Source organism: Ranitomeya imitator, chromosome 6, assembly GCF_032444005.1.
Source record: "Ranitomeya imitator isolate aRanImi1 chromosome 6, aRanImi1.pri, whole genome shotgun sequence".
Lineage (NCBI taxonomy): Eukaryota > Metazoa > Chordata > Amphibia > Anura > Dendrobatidae > Ranitomeya > Ranitomeya imitator.
Window position 1 is genome coordinate 15661579 of NC_091287.1, and position 17921 is coordinate 15679499.

The 17921-nt window shown below is 48.1% G+C and overlaps 1 protein-coding gene across 1 annotated transcript in view; it reads left to right on the top strand.

Moving 5' to 3' along the window:
• ATG9B (autophagy related 9B) overlaps nt 1-17921 on the top strand; it is a 35492-nt gene that overhangs the window by 7821 nt on the left and 9750 nt on the right. The window lies entirely within an intron of this gene.

Below are 17921 nucleotides of genomic sequence, written 5' to 3' on the forward strand. Positions count from 1 at the left end.
GATCTCCAAAACCTCGAAACAAACTGGGAACCTCTGTCAGAAACAATGTTCTCCGGGATACCATGTAAACGAACCACATGCTGGAAAAATAATGGCACCAAATTAGAGGAGGAAGGCAATTTAGACAAAGGTACCAAATGGACCATCTTAGAAAAGCGATCACAAACCACCCAAATGACCGACATCTTTTGGGAGACGGGGAGATCCGAAATAAAATCCATAGAAATGGCAAGGGCAAAAGCAACCCACTGGCACGAGAACAGCAGGGCTTAGCCCGAGCACAAGTCCCACAGGACTGCACAAAATAACGCACATCCCGCGACAAAGACGGCCACCAGAAGGATCTAGCCACCAAATCTCTGGTACCAAAAATTCCAGGATGCCCAGCCAACACTGAACAATGAATCTCAGAGATAACTCTACTAGTCCATCTATCAGGGACAATCAGTTTCTCTGCTGGGCAACGGTCAGGTCTATCAGCCTGAAATTTTTGCAGCACCCGCCGCAAATCAGGGGAGATGGCAGACAAAATTACCCCCTCTTTGAGAATACCCGCCGGCTCAGGAACACCCGGAGAGTCAGGCACAAAACTCCTTGACAGGGCATCAGCCTTCACATTCTTAGAGCCCGGAAGGTACGAAACCACAAAATCAAAACGGGAGAAAAATAACGTCCATTGAGCCTGTCTCGGATTCAACCGTTTGGCAGACTCAAGATAAGTCAAATTCTTGTGATCTGTCAAGACCACCACGCGATGCTTGGCTCCTTCAAGCCAATGACGCCACTCCTCGAATGCCCACTTCATGGCCAACAACTCTCGATTACCAACATCATAATTGCGCTCAGCAGGCGAAAACTTTCTAGAAAAGAAAGCACATGGCTTCATCACCGAGCCATCAGAACTTCTTTGCGACAAAACAGCCCCTGCTCCAATCTCAGAAGCATCAACCTCAACCTGAAACGGGAGCGAAACACCTGGCTGGCACAACACAGGGGCAGAAGAAAAACGACACTTCAACTCCTGAAAAGCCTCTACAGCTGCAGAAGACCAATTGACCACATCAGCACCCTTCTTGGTCAAATCAGTCAACGGTTTAGCAACACTAGAAAAGGGTCCATCTCGATAGTAGAAGGGGAAAAAATGAACCCCAAAAATGAAACCTTCTGAACTCCAAAGAGACACTTTGACCCCTTCACAAACAAGGAATTCGCACGAAGGACCTGGAACACCATTCTGACCTGCTTCATATGAGACTCCCAATCATCTGAAAAGACCAAAATATCATCCAAATACACAATCAGGAATTTATCCAGGTACTCTCGGAAGATGTCATGCATAAAGGACTGAAATACTTATGGAGCATTGGAAAGCCCGAATGGCATAACCAGGTACTCAAAATGGCCCTCGGGCGTATTAAATGCTGTTTTCCATTCATCGCCTTGTTTAATACGCACAAGATTATACGCCCCTCGAAGATCTATCTTGGTGAACCAACTAGCCCCTTTAATACGAGCAAACAAATCAGACAGCAACGGCAAAGGATACTGAAATTTGACTGTAATTTTATTGAGAAGGCGGTAATCAATACAAGGTCTCAAAGAACCATCCTTCTTGGCCACAAAAAAGAACCCTGCTCCTAACGGTGATGACGACGGGTGAATATGACCCTTCTCCAAGGATTCCTTTATATAACTCCGCATAGTGTGGTGTTCTGGCACAGATAAGTTGAACAATCAGCCCTTAGGAAACTTACTACCAGGAATCAAATTAATTGCACAATCGCAATCCCTATGAGGAGGTAGGGCACTGGCTTTGGGCTCATCAAATACATCCCGATAATCCGACAAAAACTCTGGAACTTCAGAAGGAGTGGAAGACGAAATAGACAAAAATGGAACATCACCATGTACCCCCTGGCAACCCTAGCTGGACACAGACATAGATTTCCAGTCCAATACTGGATTATGAACCTGTAGCCATGGCAACCTCAAAATGACCACATCATGCAGATTATGCAACACCAGAAAGCGGATATCCTCCTGATGTGCAGGAGCCATGCACATGGTCAATTGGGTCCAGTACTGTGGCTTATTCTTGGCCAAAGGCGTAGCATCAATTCCTCTCAATGGAATAGGATACTGCAAGGGCTCCAAGAAAAAACCACAGCGCCTAGCATACTCCAAGTCCATCAAATTCAGGGCAGCGCCTGAATCCACAAATGCCATAACAGAATAGGATGACAAAGAGCAAATCAGAGTAACGGACAATAGAAATTTCGACTGTACCGTACCAATGGTGTCAGACCTAGCGAACCGCTTAGTGCGCTTAGGACAATCGGAGATAGCATGAGTGGAATCACCACAGTAAAAACATAGCCCATTCCGACGTCCGTGTTCTTGCCGTTCAGCTCTGGTCAAAATCCTATCACATTGCATAGGCTCAGGCCCATGCTCAGATAGTACTGCCAAATGGTGCACAGCTTTACGCTCACGCAAGCGTCGATCGATCTGAATGGCCAAAGACATAGACTCATTCAGACCAGCAGGCATGGGAAATCCCACCATGACATCCTTAAGGGCTTCAGAGAGACCCTTTCTGAAGATTGCTGCCAGGGCACATTCATTCCACTGAGTGAGCACAGACCACTTTTCCCTTCACCATGACAGCGCCGCACGTGAGAGATGGCATCCGCCCCCAGGAACAGGAAACCTGTAGCAGAGATATAAGAATGGGGCGGCCCCTCTCTCCTCAGTTTGGTTTCCTGTTCCTGCAGGTGGACGCCTGTCGCAGAGCTCCTACCTCCGGAGGGATACCCCCTCTGATGAGTCCGGTCCGGAGGCCGAGGTCCGCGGGGAAGCCAGCCGTAGTCGGCGGCATCGCGTGCGGTGCTGTCCGGTGTCGGGCTGCTGGGTCCGCGCCATCCCTTTCCTCGCTGGACTCCCCGGCGACCGCTCTGTGCAAGAGGCCGGTCCGGGGTTGCGGGGGCGTGTCCCTCACTGACGCTGGCGCCGAAGTGAGGGATGACGACTTCCGGTCGCAGGAAGTGACGTCACACGCCGAGGGAGCCGGTGTGCTGGACACTTCCGGGCGGAAGCTGATCCAGTGGCGCGCACACCGCTCCTCTATAAAATACGGCAGCAAAGAGGAGTCGCTGGTCCTGCTCTTCAGACGGAGATGACCGAACCAGCGGTAGATCCGGAGCTGCTGATGCCTGCGCCTAAAATGTCGGAAGACACTCAAGCTGCAGGGGTACCCAGGGTCCTGGAGGGGTGAGTGCCTTTGTAAGGCAAGCTACGCACACACTGATACCTGTACACTGCGTTTTGTAGGAAGGGAAAGCCACCTCCAAGCAAAAGAATAGGGTCTGTCCACTATGTAAAGAAAAACTCCCTAGGCTATACAACAAAAAGATCTGCCAGCCCTGTATTGACAGAACAGTTGCGGAGGAATCTTCTTCCCTATTACAAAACATTAAAACAATCATACGGGAGGAAGTTAAATCTACAGTTAAAGAACAGTTGAGACATCACACAAAGGAGACCCCCCCTCCCCCAACAAGTGAACAAGGGTCGGATGTAGATTCAGGGGATGAGCCGGGAGCCTTAACCCCCTCTGATGCCTCAGATTTAGACTCCTCAGATGAGGAGTATGGCCGCCCATGCTTTCAGTCGGAGGACATTGGAAAGCTGCTCAAACTTGTCAGAACGACTATGGGAGTAGAGACCCCTAGAGAACCACGGACAATCCAAGACACCATGTTTAGCAACTTGGAGGAGAAGAAGCGAAAGTTTTTCCCCTTCCATGATAACATAATTAAATTAATAAAATGTGAGTGGAAAAAGCCTAATAAAAAGATGTCTGTCCCTCAGGCATTAAAACGCAAATACCCCTTTGATGAGGAGGTCTGTGAGAAGTGGGATAAGGCGCCTAAGTTAGATGCAGCCATCGCCAGCACTTCTAAGGGGGTTGCGTTACCATTTGAAGACATGGGAGCCCTAAGGGACCCCCTCGACAAAAAAGCAGATGCTTTTCTAAAGTCGGCTTGGGAAGCAGCGACATGGTCATTTAAACCCGGGGTTGCTGCCACTTGCAAGGCACGTGCTATGGTCAAGTGGTTAGAGGAGTTAAGTGACCAAATCAAAAACAAATGCCCAAGAGAGAGGCTTCTGGAAGCATTGCCCTCTCTGCAAGGCGCCGCAAGATTCCTAGCAGACGCCTCGATAGATTCAGTTAGAAGTGCCGCACGCGTGTGTGCCTTATCTAATTCAGGAAGGAGAACATTATGGCTGAAAAATTGGACGGCTGACTTCCAATCAAAGGTCAAACTCTGCGGAGTACCTTGTGAAGGGCAATACCTTTTTGGCAAATCTCTAGACGAGATCCTTGAGAACGCGTCGGACAAAAAGAAGCGGTTTCCACCCCCTTCCTTTCTCAGGCGCCGATGGGATACCTCTCGTTCGTCCTTTCGTGGTGGATATAGAGGGACCCGCGGCCGATCAGATGACAGGTCTAGTCGAGGCAGACCCTGGAGAGAGCGAAAGGAAAGGGGATTCCTTTTCAACAAACCTCCCCCCAAGCCTGATCCCAAAAATCAGTGACGCCAGCATTCCGGTGGGGGGAAGACTCCGGCGGTTTGTCCATCACTGGGCAGCACTGCCGGCTTCTCATTGGATAACAAATTTGTTGTCAGAAGGTCTAAAGTTCAAATTCTCCAACCTCCCACCAAATCGTGTAAAAATGACCCAGGTGGGGGGAAAAAATCAGGCCATATTAGAAAGAGAAATTTATCTCCTCATGCAAAAAGAAGTGTTAGTAGAAGTACCCCATCAAGAGATAGGGAAAGGGTTCTACAGCACTTTATTTCTAACACCAAAACCAGACGGCTCGCTGAAGGTAATATTCAACCTAAAAGCCCTAAACCATTACATTCAAATAGACAAGTTCAAGATGGAGACTTTAAAGACCGCAGTAAAAGTACTCGACCCAAACTGTTACATGGTGGTGATCGATCTTACAGACGCTTACTACCATGTGCCAATCGCCGTCCAACACCAACAATACCTAAGATTGGTGGTAAATCTGGGAAAAACCCCCGTCCATCTACAATATCAATGTCTTCCTTTTGGGGTAGCCATTGCGCCCCGTATATTCACAAAAATTATTTCCGAAGTAGCATCTTTCGTCAGGAAAGAAGACATAATGTTGGTACCCTATTTGGACGATTTTTTGATAATAGCAAAAAACAAAGAAAGTTGCAAAAGTGCGGCCGCAAGGGTGCTGGAGGTACTGACCAATTTAGGATGGATGATAAACCTGAAAAAATCAAGGCTTGTCCCAACTCAAACCCAAGAATTCCTCGGAATTGTGTTAGATTCAGTCAAGCAGGAGTGTGTCCTCCCACAGAGGAAAGTTCAATCTATCCAACAGAGGGTAGAGTCATTCCAATTACAACAGACTATCTCTCTGAGAAACGCAATGTCACTCCTAGGGGTCCTAACGGCAACGATTCCAGCAACGCGATGGGCACAAAGCCACACACGGGAGTTACAATGGCAGATACTAGCCGAACAAGAAAAAAATCCATACAATCTGAATCGGAAGATTCTTCTGTCACCAGAAGTTCAAAACTCACTAGAGTGGTGGCTGAAAACAGAAAATCTAACCAACGCAGTGCCATGGTCAGTACGAGATCCAGTAGTCATTACTACCGATGCGAGTCCGTGGGGTTGGGGGGCACATTTGGGAGATCAGGTCCTACAGGGTCAATGGGGAAGCCCAATGACAACAGCGTCCTCCAATCTAAAAGAATTGTCTGCGGTGAGACTAGCACTTCTTCATATAGGGGAAAGAATTCTGGGAAGACATGTGGTAGTGTTATCCGACAACAACACAACAATAGCTTATATAAACCGCCAAGGGGGCACAAGATCAACATCCCTTATGGCAGAGGCCAAAGAACTTTTTATATGGGCCGAAAACAACCTTCTTTCGCTAACCGGAACATACTTGAAAGGATCAGAGAATCAAGTAGCCGACTACTTAAGCCGTCACACGTTACATCAGGGGGAGTGGTCCCTGAACCAGCAAGTATTTGGGAAAATATGTGCCAGCTGGGGCGTTCCAGACGTAGACCTGTTCGCCACAAAACAAAATCGGAAGGTGAAGAGGTTCTATTCTCTGAACCCAAGAGAGCACCCGGAGGGGGTAGACGCGTTCCTGTATCGGTGGAACTTCCATCTAGCATACGCATTCCCCCCAATACCATTAATCCCGGCAGTCCTCAGGAAAATTCGGGAGGACAAAGCACGAGTGATCCTCATAGCTCCCTTTTGGCCGAAGAGAGCGTGGTTCACGTGGCTCAGGCGCATGTCTATCTCGGACCCGTGGATCTTTCCGGATGCTCCGGATCTCCTATACCAAGGGCCAGTTCAACATCCCCAAGTTCACAGATTGCATCTCACCGCCTGGAACTTGAAAGGGGACTTCTGTTAGCAAAAGGATTCTCAAGCCCTTTGGTGACCACATTGCTTGCTAGCAGGAAAAAGGTCACCTCAGACAAATACCAAAAAATCTGGCAAAAATTCCTAGATTTTTCGGGACGACAGTTGTCTGACTCTGGTCAACAGGTCCCAGTAAAAGAAATTCTTGAATTTCTCCAAAAAGGGTTGGAAAAAGGTCTGTCTACTAACACCTTAAAGGTGCAGGTCTCTGCCCTTGGTGCACTGTTCGATCAAAAACTTGCTGACCACCCTTGGATCTATAGGTTCATTCGAGCCTCCTTTACTTCCAGACCCTCAAAATTAATACCTAAGATAGCTCCCTGGGATTTGAATTTAGTTTTAAAGGCTCTTACCGTTTCCCCCTTTGAACCTCTGGATTCTATATCAATAAAATCCTTGACTCTAAAAACGGTTCTCCTAGTTGCCTTAACGTCTGCCCGCCGTACTTGTGAGTTACAAGCTATGTCGGTGAACCCTCCTTACACTACTTTCCATGATGACAAAGTAGTTATTAAAACCGACCCTGCCTTTCTTCCGAAGGTCAATTCTAAATTTCATAGAGACCAGGAAATTATTCTGCCCTCTTTTTGTTCCCAACCAAAATCCCAGGGAGAGAAGACCTCCCATTGTCTCGATGTCAGACGCTGCCTCCTTCAATACTTAGAGGCCACAAATTCCTGGCGTCAGTCATCGGCCCTTTTTGTCACCTATCAGGGGACAAACAGGGGAAAAAAGGCCTCAAAGGCAACTATTGCACGGTGGTTGCGTACGGCTATTTCACTTTCGTATTCTTTTTCTGGTCAAGTTCCCCCACAGGGTGTTACGGCTCACTCCACGCGTGCTATAGCCACTTCTTGGGCGGAAAGGGCTAACGCCTCGATAGAACAGATTTGTAAAGCGGCAGTATGGTCATCACCCTCTACCTTCTTCCGACACTATAGGTTAGACTTAGGTCAATCAGACTTGTCTTTTGGGAGAAAGGTGTTGTCTGCTGTCGTCCCACCCTAGGAATCTTCTATTTTTTCCTCTCACGTGCGGCGCTGTCATGGTGAAGGGAAAAATGATAATTACTTACGGGTAATTTGATTTTCCGGAACCATGACAGCGCCGCATTAATTCCCGCCCTATCTTGGTGATGGTTGTGTGATTCACAAAAAAAACAAAAAAACTTATTGTATATGGATAAATGTATATGTACAAAGCATGTGTGTACACAAGAGCTAACGAAATGGCTATACAAATGTAAATATGATACATAACTGTGTACTAACAAAGCGGTCATCTTCCATACTCTGCAAACAAACTGAGGAGAGAGGGGCCGCCCCATTCTTATATCTCTGCTACAGGTTTCTTGTTCCTGGGGGCGGATGCCATCTCTCACGTGCGGCGCTGTCATGGTTCCGGAAAATCAAATTACCCGTAAGTAATTATCATTTTCTAAACTTCTGACAATATATCTCCGCTTCATCCTGACACAGAGCCAGCAAGATTTTCTCTGCCTGATCCACTGAATTAGGTTCGTCATAAAGCAATCCAAGCGCCAGGAAAAACGCATCAACATCACGCAATGCCGGATCTCCTGGCGCAAGGGAAAATGCCCAGTCTTGAGGGTCACCACGTAACAAAGAAATAATGATCTTTACTTGTTGAACAGGGTCACCTGAGGAGCGAGGTTTCAAGGCAAGAAACAATTTACAATTATTTTTGAAATTCAAGAACTTAGATCTATCACCAAAAAACAAATCAGGAATTGGAATCCTAGGCTCTGACATCGGATTCTGAACCACAAAATCTTGAATGTTTTGTACACTTATAGTGAGATTATCCATCAAAGAGGACAGACCTTGAATGTCCATGTCTACACCTGTGTTCTGAACCACCCAGATTTAAAGGGGAAAAGAGAGACAAAACACACTGCAAAGAAAAAAAAAATGGTCTCAGAACTTCTCTTATCCCTCTATTGAGATGCATTAGTACTTTGGGCCACCTGTACTGTTATGACCTGGTGGTCAGGACAATAATGGACCTGGTGGTTAAGAGCACACGGAATGACCTGATAGTTACTGATAATATAGGACGAGCTCTGGGATGTGGGAACTCTGCTGACCACAATCCCTAATCCTATCAACCACACTAGAAATAGCCGTGGATTGCTCCTAACGCTCCCTATGCAACTCGGCACAGCCTGAGAAACTAGCTAGCCCTGAAGATAGAAAAATAAAGCCTACCTTGCCTCAGAGAAATTCCCCAAAGGAAAAATGCAGCCCCCCACATATAATGACTGTGAGTAAAGATGAAAATACAAACGCAGAGATGAAATAGATTAAGCAAAGTGAGGCCCGACTTACTGAACAGACTGAGGATAGGAAAGGTAGCTTTGCGGTCAGCACAAAAACCTACAAAAAGACCACGCAGAGGGCGCAAAAAGACCCTCCGCACCGACTCACGGTGCGGAGGCGCTCCCTCTGCGTCCCAGAGCTTCCAGCAAGCAAGACAACAATCAAAATGGCAAGCTGGACAGAAAAATAGCAAACCAGAGAAAAACAAGCAGTCACTTAGCTTCTGCTGGGAAGACAGGTCACAAGAACGATCCAGGAGTGAACAAGACCAATACTGGAACATTGACAGGTGGCATGGAGCAAAGATCTAAGTGGAGTTAAATAGAGCAGCCAGCTAACGAATTAACCTCGTCACCTGTGGAAGGAAACTCAGAAACACCCACAGCCACCAGAGAAAGTCCATGGACAGAACCAGCCGAAGTACAATTCATGACCACAGGAGGGAGCCCGACAACAGAATTCACAACATTGATGCCAGCTGACATCAACCCCATAAACCATTACCCCTTTTGCCCAAGCCAAGCGGCAGAATTGGCACATCTAATGCTGGGTGGTATTTTTAGGATGGGAAGGACCCAATAACCAAGGACCTTCCCAGTCTGATATTAGCCCACAGCTGTCTGCTTTACCTTGGCTGGTATATATATATATATATATTATATTATCCCTATGTCTTTTTTCTTTTTAAATTATGTATGTACCGTATATACTCGAGTATAAGCTGAGACCCCAAACTTTGCCACAAAAAAACTGGAAAAACTTAGTGACTCGTATAAGCCTAGGGTGGAAAATGCAGCAGCTACTGGTAAATTTCAAAAATAAAAATAGATACCAATAAAAGTAAAATTAATTGACATAAGTCGGTAGTGTTTTTGAATATTCATATTGAATCAGGAGCCCCATATAATGCTCCATACAGTTTATGATGGCCCCATAAGACGCTCCATATTAAAATATGCCCCATATAGTGCTGCACAAATGATGATTATGGCCCCATAAGATGCTCCATAGAGATATTTGCCCCATATGTTGTTGCTGCGATTAAAAAAATAAATAAATGACATACTCTCCTCTCGTCGCTCAGTCCCCCCGGCACTTGCAATGTTCACCTGTCCTCGTTCCACCGCCGGGCACCGCTGTGTCTTCCGCGTCCTCTGCACTGACTGTTCAGGCAGAGGGTGCGCACTAACCACTTCATCGCGCCCTCTGACCTGAGCGTCACAGCAGAGGACGCGGAAGACGGAGCCCGGCGGTGGAACGAGGACAGGTGAATATCACGCAATGTCACCCTCCCCATTATACTCACCTGCTCCTGGTGCGGTCCCTGCCAGCTTCCCTGATGGTCTTCTCCGGGTGCTGACAGTTTCTTCCAGTGTTGAGCCGTCACTGTTACTGCTCATTACGGTAATAAATATGCGGCTCCACCCCTTTGGGAGTGGAGTCACGTCCATATTCATTACTCTAATGAGCGGTACCATGTGACCGCTCAACGCTGGAAGAAGCTATCAGCGCCCGGAGATGCAGAGACCGCGCCAGGAGCAGGTGACTATGTGACAGCCACACCTCCCCCGAGCACATGTGATTTGGGATTTTTGGGATCTTCAATAGTGATGAGCGAATATACTCGAGATTTCCTGAGCACGCTCGGGGGTCCTCCGAGTATTTTTTAGTGCTCAGAGATTTAGTTTTCCTCACCTCAGCTGAATGATTTACATCTGTTAGCCAGCTTGATTACATGTGGGGGTTCCCTAGCAACCAGGCAACCCCCACACTAAAAAATACTCGGAGAACCCCCGAGCGTGCTCAGGAAATCTCAAGTAACGAGTATATTCGCTCATCACTAAGATTCTTTAATATTGACATTTGGAACTTTGAAAGAAAATCTGATATTTTGGGCTTCTCATTATTTGGAGGATTGGAGGCTGATGCTACCCCCCTGCACTTACAGATGGGAGTTGTTTGGCCCACCTCCCCTGCTGGGGCCCGAGTGTCTCCGTGGTCTCCTCCCGCTCGGCACCAGTCTGTGTGTAGCACATACACTGTAAAGTGGCGGTTGTTTGTTTGCCTGTACAGTACAGAGTAGATGACGGCAGTTTCCGGTGCACAGCTCATTGTGAGTCACTTGCTAATTATCCGTGAAGTGCTCCCTGAGCTATGCATGAATGCAGTCACCCCACATACCACGGGTGGTGGCTTGGTGGACGACAACAATGTAACACGTGAAGTCAGAGCCCCGGTCTCATCACCAGCTCTAACCCTCACACACGTCATATATAATTTATATTTACAACTATTGTCTATGGATGGTCCCATCTTCTGGGATTTTGTAGGTTTCTCTTAGGACACTGCAGAGCGTTCTCATCCCATAACATGGCCTTCTAATTGTTTGTTGTGACTTTTGCTTCTGCACCAAAGGATAGTCTTATGGTGGCAGCTGTCTGTCCATAAGACCAACATGTAAGGATGGCCTTGTGGTGTGGTGTTTTTTTTTTTTTTTGTTTTTTTTTTAATTAACCATTGTCACAGCCTCTCTAACTGTTGTCTGTTGGAGAGGATAGCATTGTAGTGACTTTTACCTTTGTGGTTCTCTTTGTCAGTCTTCATCACAGAGAACAGTCTTTCATCCCCAATTACCATGCTGGGGCCAACTGAGGAATGGACCTATTTATTTTGCTGTAGGGCAGCGAATGACCGTTTCCTCTGTAAAAGGAGGATAGCCTCCAGTTGGATTTTCAATCATCACAAAGACTGGCCTTGAGGCGGGCCCTTTGTTGGCGCGGGGCTTTGCCCTTGTCACGGGTCCCTTTGTTGGCGCGGAGCTTTGCCCTTGTCACGGGTCCCTTTGTTGGCGCGGAGCTTTGCCCTTGCGGCAGGCCCTTTGTTGGCGCAGAGCTTTGCCCTTGCGGCGGGCCCTTTGTTGGCGCGGGGCTTTGTCCTTGTGGCGGGCCCTTTGTTGGCGCGGGGCTTTGTCCTTGCGGCGGGCCCTTTGTTGGCGCGGGGCTTTGTCCTTGCGGCGGGCCCTTTGTTGGCGCGGGGCTTTGTCCTTGCGGCGGGCCCTTTGTTGGCGCGGGGCTTTGTCCTTGCGGCGGGCCCTTTGTTGGCGCGGGGCTTTGTCCTTGCGGCGGGCCCTTTGTTGGCGCGGGGCTTTGTCCTTGCGGCGGGCCCTTTGTTGGCGCGGAGCTTGGCCCTTTGTTGGCGCAGAGCTTTGCCCTTGTGGCGGGCCCTTTGTTGGCGCGGAGCTTTGCACAGAGCTTTGCCCTTGCGGCGGGCCCTTTGTTGGCGCAGAGCTTTGCCCTTGTGGCGGGCCCTTTGTTGGCGCGGAGCTTTGCACAGAGCTTTGCCCTTGCGGCGGGCCCTTTGTTGGCGCGGAGCCTAGCCCTTGCGGCGGGCCCTTTGTTGGCGCGGAGCTTTGCCCTTGCGGCGGGCCCTTTGTTGGCGCGGAGCTTTGCCCTTGCGGCGGGCCCTTTGTTGGCGCGGAGCTTTGCCCTTGCGGCGGGCCCTTTGTTGGCGCAGAGCTTTGCCCTTGTGGCGGGCCCTTTGTTGGCGCGGAGCTTTGCACAGAGCTTTGCCCTTGCGGCGGGCCCTTTGTTGGCGTGGAGCTTTGCCCTTGCGGCGGGCCCTTTGTTGGCGCGGAGCTTTGCCCTTGCGGCGGGGCCCTTTGTTGGCGCGGAGCTTTGCCCTTGCGGCGGGCCCTTTGTTGGTGCGGAGCTTTGCCCTTGCGGCGGGCCCTTTGTTGGCGCGGAGCTTTGCCCTTGCGGCGGGCCCTTTGTTGGAGTACAGTGGGCCTTTCTCTGCACAGTGCTTGGCCTTACGTATTTATCACTGTAGCACAAGGTACAACATTTTCTTTCCTGTCCCTGTGGCAGGATAGTTGTTCTGTTCTTTCTTCCACTTTTAATTATGAGGTCTCAAAGGTTAATAAAGACAAATCCTGTGCTTAACCCTTTGGTGGACGTGTATACATCTCCTCCATACACAGTGTGCAATAGACAGGGAATACCAGTCGGATGATTACCGGTGACTGGTTAATTACACCCTGTGGTGTTGATTGCTGTGAGCCGGGTGGAGCCTCGTGCGTGTTTTCTGGGTTGTAATCTCCTGGACGCAGTGCAGACAGGTGACGTCGGCGGGCGGGCGGCCGGACAGGAGGATCATACTGAACCCTGGCTCCGATTCAGACTGACAGGTAAATCAGAGGCGATATTATGGGGGATCAGGAACCATCTATTTGATCCCGTGGATCCCAATGGAGAGTGAGTGATGAATTGATGATGATGATGATAATAATAATAATAATAATAATAATTTTTATTTACGGTATATAGCGCCAACATATTCCACAGTACTTTACAATAAGCGGGGACATGTACAGACAATAAATTCAGTACAAGTTAAGACAATTTAATCAGTGACATTAGGTGAGGTCCCTACTCGCAAGCTTACAATCTACAAGGAAATGGGGGGACACAATAGGTGAAAAGTGCTCGTTATTTCAGGTCTGGCAATTATAATAAATAGGGATTTTCATATAAAGCTGCATGATCCGGTCATCAGCCCGTGTGTTTAAGTGCAATAGTAAAGTATCAAGTGCAGTTATCGTGTGCATGGAGGGTGTGGAGACAGATGAATAGTAGGGGGCAGGTTCAGAGTAATATTTGGAAGGAGGGAACAGGACAAAGTTAGTTTACTGAGTAGTTGATGTGGTAGGCTTGTTTGAAGAGATGGGTTTTTAAAGCGCGCTTGAATAGGTCGGGGCTAGGTATCAGTCTGATCGTCTGGGGAAGTGCATTTTAGAGAGCTGGCGCAGCACGAGAGAAGTCTTGGAGACGGAGGTGCGAGGTTCGGATTATGGGGGATGTTGGTCTTAGGTCATTTGTAGAACGGAGGGCACGTGTAGGGCGATAGACGGAGATGAGAGAGGAGATATAAGGCGGTGCAGAACTGCGGAGAGCTTTGTGGGTGAGAGAGGTGAGTTTATACTGGACCCTGTAGTGAATGGGTAGCCAGTGTAATGACTGGCACAAGATGGAGGCATCGGTGAAGTGGCTGGACAGAAATATGACCCTGGCTGCAGCATTCAAGATGGATTGGAGAGGAGAAATTTTAATAGGGAGACTGATCAGAAGAGAGTTGCAGTAGTCCAGACGGGAATGAATGAGAGCGACAGTGAGAGTCTTAGCAGTTTCAAAGGTGAGAAAAGGTTCGGATTTTGGAGATGTTTTTAAGATGCAGGTGACAAGAGCGAGTGAGTGATCGGATATAGGGAGTAAAGGAAAGTTCGGTGTCGAATATGACCCCAAGACAGCGGGCATGCTGCTGGGGAGTTATGGTTGAACCCTCCAGGGTAATTTCGATGTTGGGTAGAGTGAGGTTAGTAGAAGGGAGAAACACAAGTAGTTCAGTTTTGGAGAGATTTAGTTTCAGATAAAGGGAGGACATGATGTTAGAGACAGCAGACAGACAATCCTTGGTATTTTGAATTGGGGTAGGGGTGATGTCGGGGGAAGAAGTGTATAATTGGGTGTCGTCAGCATAAAGATGGTACTGGAACCCAAATCTGCTGATTGTTTGTCCAATAGGGGCAGTGTATAGAGAGAGGAGGGGGCCCAGGACTGAGCCCTGCGGGACCCCGATAGTAAGGGGACGAGGAGAGGAAGAGGAGCCGGCAAAAGATACAGTGAAGGAGCGGTCAGAGAGGTAGGATTAGAACCAGGAGAGGGCTGTGTCCTTGAGGCCTATGGAGCGGAGCATAGTGAGAAGGAGCTGGTGATCCACAGTGTCAAATGCGGCAGAGAGATCCAGGAGAATCAGCAGGGAGCAATGACCTTTGGATTTAGCTGTTATTAGGTCATTAGAGACTTTAGTGAGGGCAGTTTCAGTGGAGTGTAAAGAGCGGAAACCAGATTGTAAGGGGTCAAGAAGAGAGTTATCCGAGAGATAGCGGGTTAGACGGGAGTGGACCAGGCGTTCCAGGAGTTTAGAAATGAAGGAAAGGTTAGAGACAGGTCTGTAGTTAGCCGTGCAGTTCTGGTCCAGGCATGGCTGTATAAGTAAAGGGGTAATGATGGCATGTTTAAATGAGGAGGGAAAGATGCCTGAAGAAAGAGAGAGGTTAAATATTTTAGTCAGGTGAGTGGTGACCACTGGTGAGAGAGACTGCAGGAGAGGTGAAGGAATTGGCTCACTGTTGCAGGTTGAAGGCCGAGCAGAAGTGAGGAGCTTGGAAACTTCTTCTTCTGAAACAGGCTCAAAGATGTCTAGTGAGCTTGAGGTGCGGCAGAGAAGGGGATCCAGGCACTGAGGAGATTGGGCTGAGATATCCTGATGGATGTGGTTGATTTTTTTCTAGGAAATAAGTGGCCAGATCCTCACCGCTGAGGTTGGTGATGGGGGGCCTGTACTTTAGGTTTCAGGAGGGAGTTTAAGGTTTCAAAAAGTCGTTTTGGGTTGTTGGATAGTGAGGTGATGAGGGTGAAGTAGGATTGTTTGGCCAGAGAAAGGGCAGAGTTATAGGTTTTGAGCATGAACTTATAGTGGATGAAGTCTTCTGCTAAGAGAGATTTTCTCCACTGCCGCTCTGCACACCTTGAGCAATGCTGAAGAAAGCGTGTTTGCATAGTGTGTAGGGTCTTTCTGCGTGTAGAAGGTGCTGCTTCATCTAGGGCATTCTTCAGTGTAATATTGAAGTGTGACAATGCCAAGTCTGGACAGGAGAGGGAGGAGATGGGGGCTAAAGATGTGTGGAGGTTGTCCATAAGCTGCTGGGTATTAATGGTACGTGTATTCCGGTAAGTGGGGGGTGTCCTGGGTGAGGAGACAATTCTTGACAGAGAAGGAAAGAAGGTTGTGGTCCGAGAGCGGGAGAGTGGAGTTAGTAAAGTCGTGCAGCGAGCCGGGATGGGAGAAAACCAGGTCCAGAGTATTCCCGTCCTCATGCGTAGGAGAATTGGTAAACTGTGAGAGGCCGAATGAAGAAGTTAGAGAGAAGATGAGAGGCAGATTGGGAGAGGGGATCATTAATGGGGATGTTAAAGTCTCCCATGATGAGGGTGGGGATGTCACAGGATAGAAAGTGAGTAAGCCAGGTGGCAAAGTGGTCTAGAAACAGGAGGGAGGAGCCTGGAGGGCGATAAACAACCGCCACCCGCAAGGAGAAGGGCTTAAAGAGTCTGACGGAGTGGACTTCAAAGGAAGGAAATGTGAGTGAGGGAACTGGGGAGATGACCTGGAAAGCACATTGTGATGAAAGGAGCAAACCAGCACCTCCACCCTGTCTGTTCTCAGGTCTGGTGGTATGTGAAAATTTCAGCCCACCAAATGAGAGAGCGGCGGTGGTGTCTGAGTGCTGGATCCAGGTGATCTGGAAGTTTTCTAAAAAAAAAAAAAAAAAAAAGACTGAAGACCTGTTTTACCCTTTGCTGCATTGTGCCAGATTTGCTAATTTCAGTTGGATTTTACACAAGATTTTTTTTTTTAATTGGTCCTGAGCTATATCATGTTACACTCCAATCACATCCAGAGCTGCACTCGCAATCCTCCTGTTCCCTGTTCTTTCAGTGACATGGAGATAAACCGCTGTTACCAGAGCCCACCAGCAGAATTTCGAAAAGCAGCTTTGGATGTGACTGGAGCAATCAACTTGAAATTCTTAAACTGTAAGGATGAGGTCCTTTTTATATTTATTCAAGGGTCTGGGAAAGCTGGGTGCTCGCTTGTAGGTAACCTGGGGGGGCCTCGTGGATGTTATATTGAAAAGAGACCTAAGAAATGACTGAGGTTCAGATTCATGTAGAAATGTTCATGTGAAGTAATATAAATAAAGTTGTTTTTTCCTCACTAGTTCTGGAGATCTGCTCTCAGGGACAGAACTGTGACCTGTAGGACGTTTCGGATTGGAGCTCGCGCCCTGTTCTCTTCAATAAGCTTTATTTGTCCCCTTGTGGACATCCACTTTAGGGCCTCCTCTAGTGAATGTGCGGTGGGGCCGGGGTGACGCTTGTTTATCCGGAGTTGCACGTGGCTTGTGTTACTGTCACTAGGCTGCCGGCCAGGACACCGTGTGCTCCAGCCGGGGAAAAGTGCTGCCCGCAGACCTCCAGGAAACGCTAAGAATAGCCCTGTTTATATCAGGGGTCCTCTTTCTGATCAGACCCTACAATGTGCGTCGCCCCAGGGTCACCACAGTACAAGGTACAGGGCGGAGCAGCCTGCAGAGTGTGTGCGGAGCTCCATAGGGGCTATACTCCAGTCACACATCAATCTGGTATCATACTTCATATCTCCCGGCATCACCTGCTGGTTCAGGGTTGTTCTCATACAGTCACTTTCCAAACTGCCCTGAGAAATTCGCCTTTTTTTGGGGGGGGACTTATGTCGTATGTTCCTGCACCCCTTGCTGGCTCATCGTCTGCTCTGGACGTTTCCAAATTCCATATCGATTCCAGTCTCCAGTTACATCCCAAGCTGCGTTTAGAAATCTGACATCATGAGGTCAATGTTACATCTTCCAGTTTGTCCTGCTGGTTCAGTGTCTGTTCTGTGGTTCACTTCAGAGGAAGATCCGCTGCCTTGTTTTTGGGGCTTTAACTTCTCATCTCTGCTCCCCTCCTGCTGGTTCATCCAGAGCTGAATGTAGAAATCCTCTGCCTTTTTGTGGCCCTGTTGTTATATTCTCCGCTGCTGGTTCAGTGTCTGATCTGGACTCTAGTCACAGCCAAAGCTGGGTGGTAGATGAACTATGCCGGGAACCTCAGTAATAAAGCAGATAACACCGTATACATCGGGGTAATGTCAGATGTCACCACATCTACAACCCAGGAGAATTTGAGTGCAGCTTTGGCTGTGAATGGAGTAAAAATCAGTACAAAGTAATGTGGTTAGAAATAAGTACACTGGTAAGTTCTTATGTGCCTGTAAAGTTTCAGTTTATCCCTTCCATTCTCAGCTTTTTATGTGAAAAGTTCCATGATATTCGTGGTTATTATCCAGCATTTTATGGCTTTATTTTATATACACACCTGGATTATTTTTTCTAAATCCCCCCCCCCCCCAAAAAAAAAAAAGCCATTAAAAGTGTGAAGT